Raw genomic sequence first — 7,068 nt, forward strand, 5'->3', positions numbered from 1 at the left:
AACATAGACATATCAATAGGCAGGAATTATTATCACTATTCATCTTAGCAGTATTTCCCACATTCTTCAGCTTTCAAAAGCCCTTAAGGTTCTCCCAAATTTGTAAAAAGATAAGAATAAAACTAAAGATTTTCTTTGAATCCATTTTACAAAGCCTAGAGACCTATATATAGATTCCTAAAGATATCTTCATGGAAAGGAACACCATGACTATGGTGAACTACCACGACCATGGTTGGACATAACGCTGAAGCCCTCATGAATTGACCATGACCCTCATGATTTGACCACGATCGTTGTCAAATCTTGATGTTGTTTTGAAAGGTTGTTATCACTTTATTGTGGTCATGTTGATTACCATGCCATGCTCAATGTACCATGGTCATGATCAAGTGCAGAGTCTTCAAATCTTCATAATTTTGTGCAATTTTCAACTTTTTCACTCAATTTAAGCGGCACAACACAAAACTAGTGTCCAAACATGAGTCTTGCCAAGAAAATACATGCAAAATGGCACAAAAACTCACGCGAAGTACCACGTAGAAAGTGGTTTATCAACATCCCCACACTTGAGCATTGCTAGTGCTCAAGCAATTATTCAATTTCCCATTCAAAACAAATTCTCCTAAATCAAAACTTATGCAACAAAAATTCTCACTTATTCAACAAGTAAAAACTCACACAATGAGTCACAAAAAATTCACTCGGGAATCAATTAGGCTTATAATTAACTTGCAAATAGTCTAAAAGAGCTTCAAGTTCACTTTGCTCACCATTCCTTAGTGTTTACAATGCTATATTAACAAACAGTTACACTTAAGACCACAATTCAATGAGCAAGTTCTGAATTTTGTAAATCAATAAACTCAACTCAAATGCATGTTAGGTTGTAATGGGGTTAGACATGTAACATAAGGTAGGTAGCGAAAGAAGTAGACAAATCAAAGGGCTCTACTCAATTATATGAAAACATTCAGAAATCAAAGGAAATTTTACCTATTTTGACACCTTTCTTTTTCATTCATCTTTTGGTCCCTTTTTCCTTCTTTCATTTTATTTGCCATGGGGTACAATCATTCATATATACTTTTCTGTCTTTGTCTTCTCATTTTGGTTTTGTTTTTTCTTTTCTACTTTTTTTCTTTATTATTTTTTTATCAACCCTTTTTTGTCTTTGATTTTAATTAAGAAAAATACTTGGGATTTTGATGAATAACAATAAGTATAAATTATTGATGTTCGAATGAGTTTTTGACAAGTGGACAAGATCAATGTGTTAAAGAATTTAACTATATTTTGCATGAATCGTCCACACTCTAAGAGAAAATGCTCTTTTATTTGTTCAAACTAGCGTCCAATGCGCTAAAACCAAATAGTGTCCACTCATTATGGTAATTAGTGGTATACATTGCATTTTGTCAACTCTCACGTCCAGCCAGTAATAGACTAATACATTCTTTTGGAATGATCAACATTGATCAATAAGTTTGAGATAGCCAATAAAATGGAAGTACACGTATTCTATCTTCTGCAAACTTATTTTGCCCCTCTTATTTTGAATTGCTAACATTTGAGTTTAAGGAAAGGATGAAATAGAAGAGAATAGAAGGTACTCATAGAATATTCTTCTGAGGTCACTTTCGTCAAGGACAAAGAGCACATGGCGTTGTCTGCACTATTGGTCATTTCCTCACAAATCAGAGCATGACACGTAGCCTTATCTTCCTATGTGAGACAATAAATCTTTTTAAGGAATAAACACTTATCCCATAATGGATCTTTCTCTAAAGTCTATAAAAGGTAGTCTCTACTCAAAAAGAAAGTAATGAATCAAGATAATGAGAAAATGAGAATATGTATTGAAACCACTGGACTACTAATTTAACGAGAAAATGAGAAGATGCAGGTTTTCTTTGAAAATTTTTGTGAAGAAAATGGCATTCACCACAATTTTTTCCCCCAAGAACACCTCAACAAAATGGTGTTGTGGAGAGGAAAAGAGATCCCTTGAAGTAGGATCTAGAACTCTTCTAAATGAAACAAAGTTACCAAAGTACTTTTGGGATGATGCCGTGAGCACTATTTGCTATACTTTAAACACGGTACTTAAAAGACCTATTCTAAAGAAAACCCCTTATGAACTTTACAAAGGAAGAAAACCAAATATATCTCACTTGAGGGTCTTTGGTCTTTGGTTGTAAATGTTTTGTTTTAAACAACGGTAAAAAATCTCTTGGAAACTTTGATGCAAAAACCGATGAGGGTATTTTTCTTGGATACTGATTGCAAAGCAAACCATAGAGAGTGTTCAATAGGAGAACTTTATGTGTGGAAGAATCTGTTCATGTTGTGTGTGATGAAACTAATTCTATTGTTCAAGATAATTCTTTGGAAGATGAAGATGCAGGTTTTCTGGATAAGGATTCTACTCCTGAAGATGAAACCAAAGTTGAAAAGCTTGAACAAAGCAATGAAATCACTACCACACCTTCTAAGGACCTCCCTAGAGAATGGAGAACTCAAAAAGACCTCTCCTTGGACAACATAAGTGGAGAAATATCAAAGGAAGTTTCTACTCGCTCTAGACTTAGGATTGTATGCAATAACATGATTTTGTTTCTCGGATTGAACCAAGAAACATAGATGAAGCCTTGTATGATTAACATTGGTTGATGGCTATTCATGAAGAGCTAAATCAGTTTAAAAGAAATGAAGTGTGGGACTTAGTTCCTAAACTTTCCTCTCATAAGTCAATCAGAACCAAATGGGCATTCCAAAACAAACTTGATGATTCATGCATCATAGTAAGAAACAAAGTCAAATTGGTTGCAAAAGAGTACAACCAAGAGGAAGGCATTGACTATGATGAAACCTATACACCTGTTGCAAAAGAGTACAACCAAGTGTAAGGAATTTTCCAGTTGCAGAAAGAATTTGTGATGTCTATGATGGGAGAGTTAATCCTTGAACTTCAAGTCCAGCAAATGAAACATGGAACCTTCCTATGCCAAACCAAATACTATACATAACTAATTAAGAAATTCAACATGGAAAAATGCAAAGAAGCATCAAGTCCAATGACAACATCAACCTATCTAGACTTAGATGAGAAATGTAAATCAATTTATGAGTCAAGGTATAGAGGTATAATTGGTTCACTTCTTTACTTAACTACAGTTGACCAAATATTATGCTTAGTGTTTGCTTGTGTGCAAGATATTAGTCCTTGATCATATTCCCTTGAAATGTGACAACACAAGTGTTATCAATCTATCTAAAAATCCTATCATGCATTCTAGAACCAAACATATAGAGATAAGACATCATTTTCTTAGAGATCATATATCAAACACTACTACAAAAAGCAGTTTTAACATCGGCCTAATGACACATGTGTCAAAGTAGTGTGGTCATGTGCTGCTTTTGTGCAGATCTTTAGCCTCTGTTTCCATGTTAGTGGTTCCTTTTTCTTATCACTAGAGTATAGGTCATCATAAGAGACATCCATTGGACATGCACTCATATACAATAAGCTTCTAGTCTTTGTGGTCAGAAAATCCTAATAGAGTGACCAAATTCAGATGATGAAGCTGGCATAGCAACTCAATTTCATTCGGTTGATTGCAACCGTAGACTCGGTGACACCATTGTAACAAGCTAATGATTCATCAACTCTTAACTCAATGACACTACCAAGTTGGAGGAGAAGCATAGAATAAGACATGGATTTGGGGTTTTGGAAGAGAGGGTTCGACTCAACAAACTCCATGGAATCAACAATGGCCAAACAAGACTGTTGGTTTAAGACCGTCCCTCTCCAATCCAAAAGCCTCAGATAATAATAAATCACACATAAAATGAATCTGTCATACCTCTAACATATTCACAAAAGAAGACACAAACCCAACTATAATAATAAAGCATAAGCACCCCTGAAACCCAGAATTTCAAATTAGTTACATAAAGAACTGTTGATGTCGATATTTGTCTGTAATCAAAATTTACATTTTGTATGTTCTTGTATGTCATGAATGTAATATGCTATACAAACAACTGTTGATGTCGATATTTTTCTGTAACCGAAATTTAGATTTTGTATGTTGTTGTACGTCATCAATGTAAATTTGCTATATAAACAACTGTTGTTCATGCTGAGTGAACCTTAGATTCCCGTTTGAGACTGAATGCAATGATTCTTGCGGACAGTTTGCATTAGTCATTATATTTAGTCTTGAATTGTCTGTTTGGACAGTTTGGGGAGACTGGTATTTTTATGTTAGATTCATTCGTTAAGGATATTATTATTTTGATTAATTTGATGAAATTTTGGTACATTGCATTTCAAGTTGTTCTCTGAGTGCATACTTGATTATTGGGAAATTAATTTCACCAATGTCACGTCGTGTAGTTGGAGACCAATGCGAAATACTGTCGAAATTTACTCAAAATTTTCAAAATAATGTTAACCCTGACATATGAAGCTAACATAAAAGACAGTCTTCCTAAATAGGATAGGGCCACACCTATAAATAAAAAAGTGAGATTTTCATGCATGGAATTGCTTAGATGGATTGAAGTTGGATGAATCAAAGTCACATGAGCCCAGAATATGAGGATGGCGTCGAGCAGTTCTTGTAATTTGCTTCAGAAAGAGCTCGATCGAATGAAGAAGGAAAATATTATTGTCCTTGCATCAACTATTTGAACGGAAGACGACAACTACTGGACCACAGACGGGAGCATCTATTGTGTGATGGGATTAAGAAGAATTACACGATGTGGATATGGCATGGTGAAGCGACAAACATACAGAGTGGGTCCTAATCTAAACCGTTTGATGTAGAAATGGGAGATCGCTTGGAGGATATGATTCGTGACCTTGGACAAGAGTCTTTTCAACAAGCACATTGCAGAGTGATTCAAACAAGCCTTTTTATATGGGGTGCAAGAATTCCTTAACCATGTTGTCTGCGGTGTTAAGTCTAATTAATGTGAAGGCCTGGTATGGGTGGAGTGACAAGAGTTTTACCTCACTGCTTGAGGTACTGCACAATCTGCTTCCAAAGGACAGCACGCTGCCTAAAACTTACTATAAGGAAAAAAAGATATTGTGTCCGATGGGTATGGAGTATCAGAAGATTCATGGTTGCCCCAATGATTTCATACTGTACATGCATGAATTCCAAGAAATGTCCAAATGCCCTATCTGTGGGACTTCACGGTACAAAGTGAAGGATGAAGAGGAAAGCAGTTCAGATGAAAACTCAAACAAGGGCCCTCCAGCGAAGGTTATGTGGTATCTTCCAATCATTCCAAGGTTGAAGCATCTTTTTGCTAATGAGGATGACGCAAAAGACCTTACATGGCATGCAAATGGAAGGATTTGTGATGGAATGGTCCGTCATCCGGATGATTGCTCGCAGTGGAAGAAGATTGATGGTTTGTATTCGGATTTCAGGAAAGAGCCAAGAAATCTTAGACTTGGACTAGCCAGTGATGGAATGAATCCATATGGCACCTTAAGCACTCAACACAGTTCATGGCTAGTTCTGCTAGTAATTTACAATTTGCCTCCTTGGTTGCGTATGAAGCGAAAAAACATGATATTGTCTATGATGATATCGGGCCCAAGACAACTAGGAAATGACATTGATGTTTATCTAAGTTCGTTGATTGAAGACCTGAGAAAGTTGTGGGACGAGGGGGTTTTAGTGTTTGATGTGTTTCGTAAGGAGACGTTTGAAATGCGTGCAACCCTTTGTGCATACAAATCACTCCTAACGTTGTCGGAGAAGAAGAAGTTGACGACGTTCATGCTAATCGTAATGATCATGATGAAGGACAATTAATTAACATCGTCTAATGGAATTTTCTATTTATATATTTGATTTTGCTAGATTCATTTACATAAGTCATACAATTGTTTTTTGTAATGTTTATTAATCTGTGTTGTTTCTTGCAGGAAGTAGCTGCAGAGGTGGTTCAAAAGTTGCAACCACGTGAAGCATCAGTTTTTTTTATTAAGGTGAAATCTGAACATCCTTGAAGTATTTATCCCATTTTATAGTGTTATACATAGGATGTGCAAACAAATCAATCAAATTTCAAATACACACTATACAGAATCAACATTTATATATACATGCCTCACTGCATCATAATTCTGAATTCTTCAAAGCTTAGGACACCATCCCCATTCAAATCAAACTATTTGATCATAGATTTGCACTCATCAATGGATTTGGACTCACCCATCTTCTTAAGCATCTTTTTCAACCTCTTAGGGGTTATAAACCCACAGCTTTCAGTGTCATACATCTCAAAAGCTACCTTCAAGTCATTCAACTTCTACTCCTCTCCCCCAGCTTCCATGAGAGCAATGAAATCCTCCAAACTCAGCAACCCATCTCCATCAGAATCCAATGTCGCAATTGCCATCTCAGCTTCCTTCATTGGAAGCTCACCACCCATCATTCCGAGCCCATGCTTCAGCTCTGAAGGCGAAACCTTTCCATCACCATCTTCGTCAAAGTATCTTAGAACATCCTCGAAGCCAACTTGCTTCCCCATGTTATAGTGCAACGAACCTCAAATCAACTAGAAGTCCTTGATACAAGTGATTTGACACTTGAGTTCCTAACTAAAATCTGAGATTCGATTCTTAAGCTTAGGAACAGAATTGCGATTAAAGATATCACTTTATCTCAAAATAGGCCGACCAGAGGAGTAATTGAGTATCAAATAGAAGGATTAGATATCTCTTGATTATGACAAAACCTCACACAAAAGTCCTTGCTACAAACACTAAAAGGGTGTAGTATAAGTAACAAAAAAACACGGTGGAGCGTCTAAAGTTTGGAGTTAATAATGAAATGGCAGAGGATATCACTTTACTCAAAAAATGGACTGACTCAATGAATATCAAATAAAAACCTCAAATTTTTTTTATTACACAAAAAAAGTAGAACCTCAAATCAAAGTTGTTGCCACAAACACTTGTGTTGGAACAACTAAAGTGTAGTAGTATAAGTAACAAATTGTAACTTTGTATGAAAATTGAAATTTGAG

General features: G+C 35.8%; 1 pseudogene; it reads right to left on the minus strand.

Annotated features, from left to right (window-relative positions):
- Window positions 1-6,083: 6,083 nt before the first annotated feature.
- On the minus strand, window positions 6,084-6,714 carry LOC100798250 (calcium-binding protein CML38-like; annotated as a pseudogene).
- Between the last annotated feature and the right edge of the window lie 354 nt (window positions 6,715-7,068).

The sequence above is a fragment of the Glycine max genome, chromosome 1 (assembly GCF_000004515.6).
Source record: "Glycine max cultivar Williams 82 chromosome 1, Glycine_max_v4.0, whole genome shotgun sequence".
NCBI classification, from domain to species: domain Eukaryota; kingdom Viridiplantae; phylum Streptophyta; class Magnoliopsida; order Fabales; family Fabaceae; genus Glycine; species Glycine max.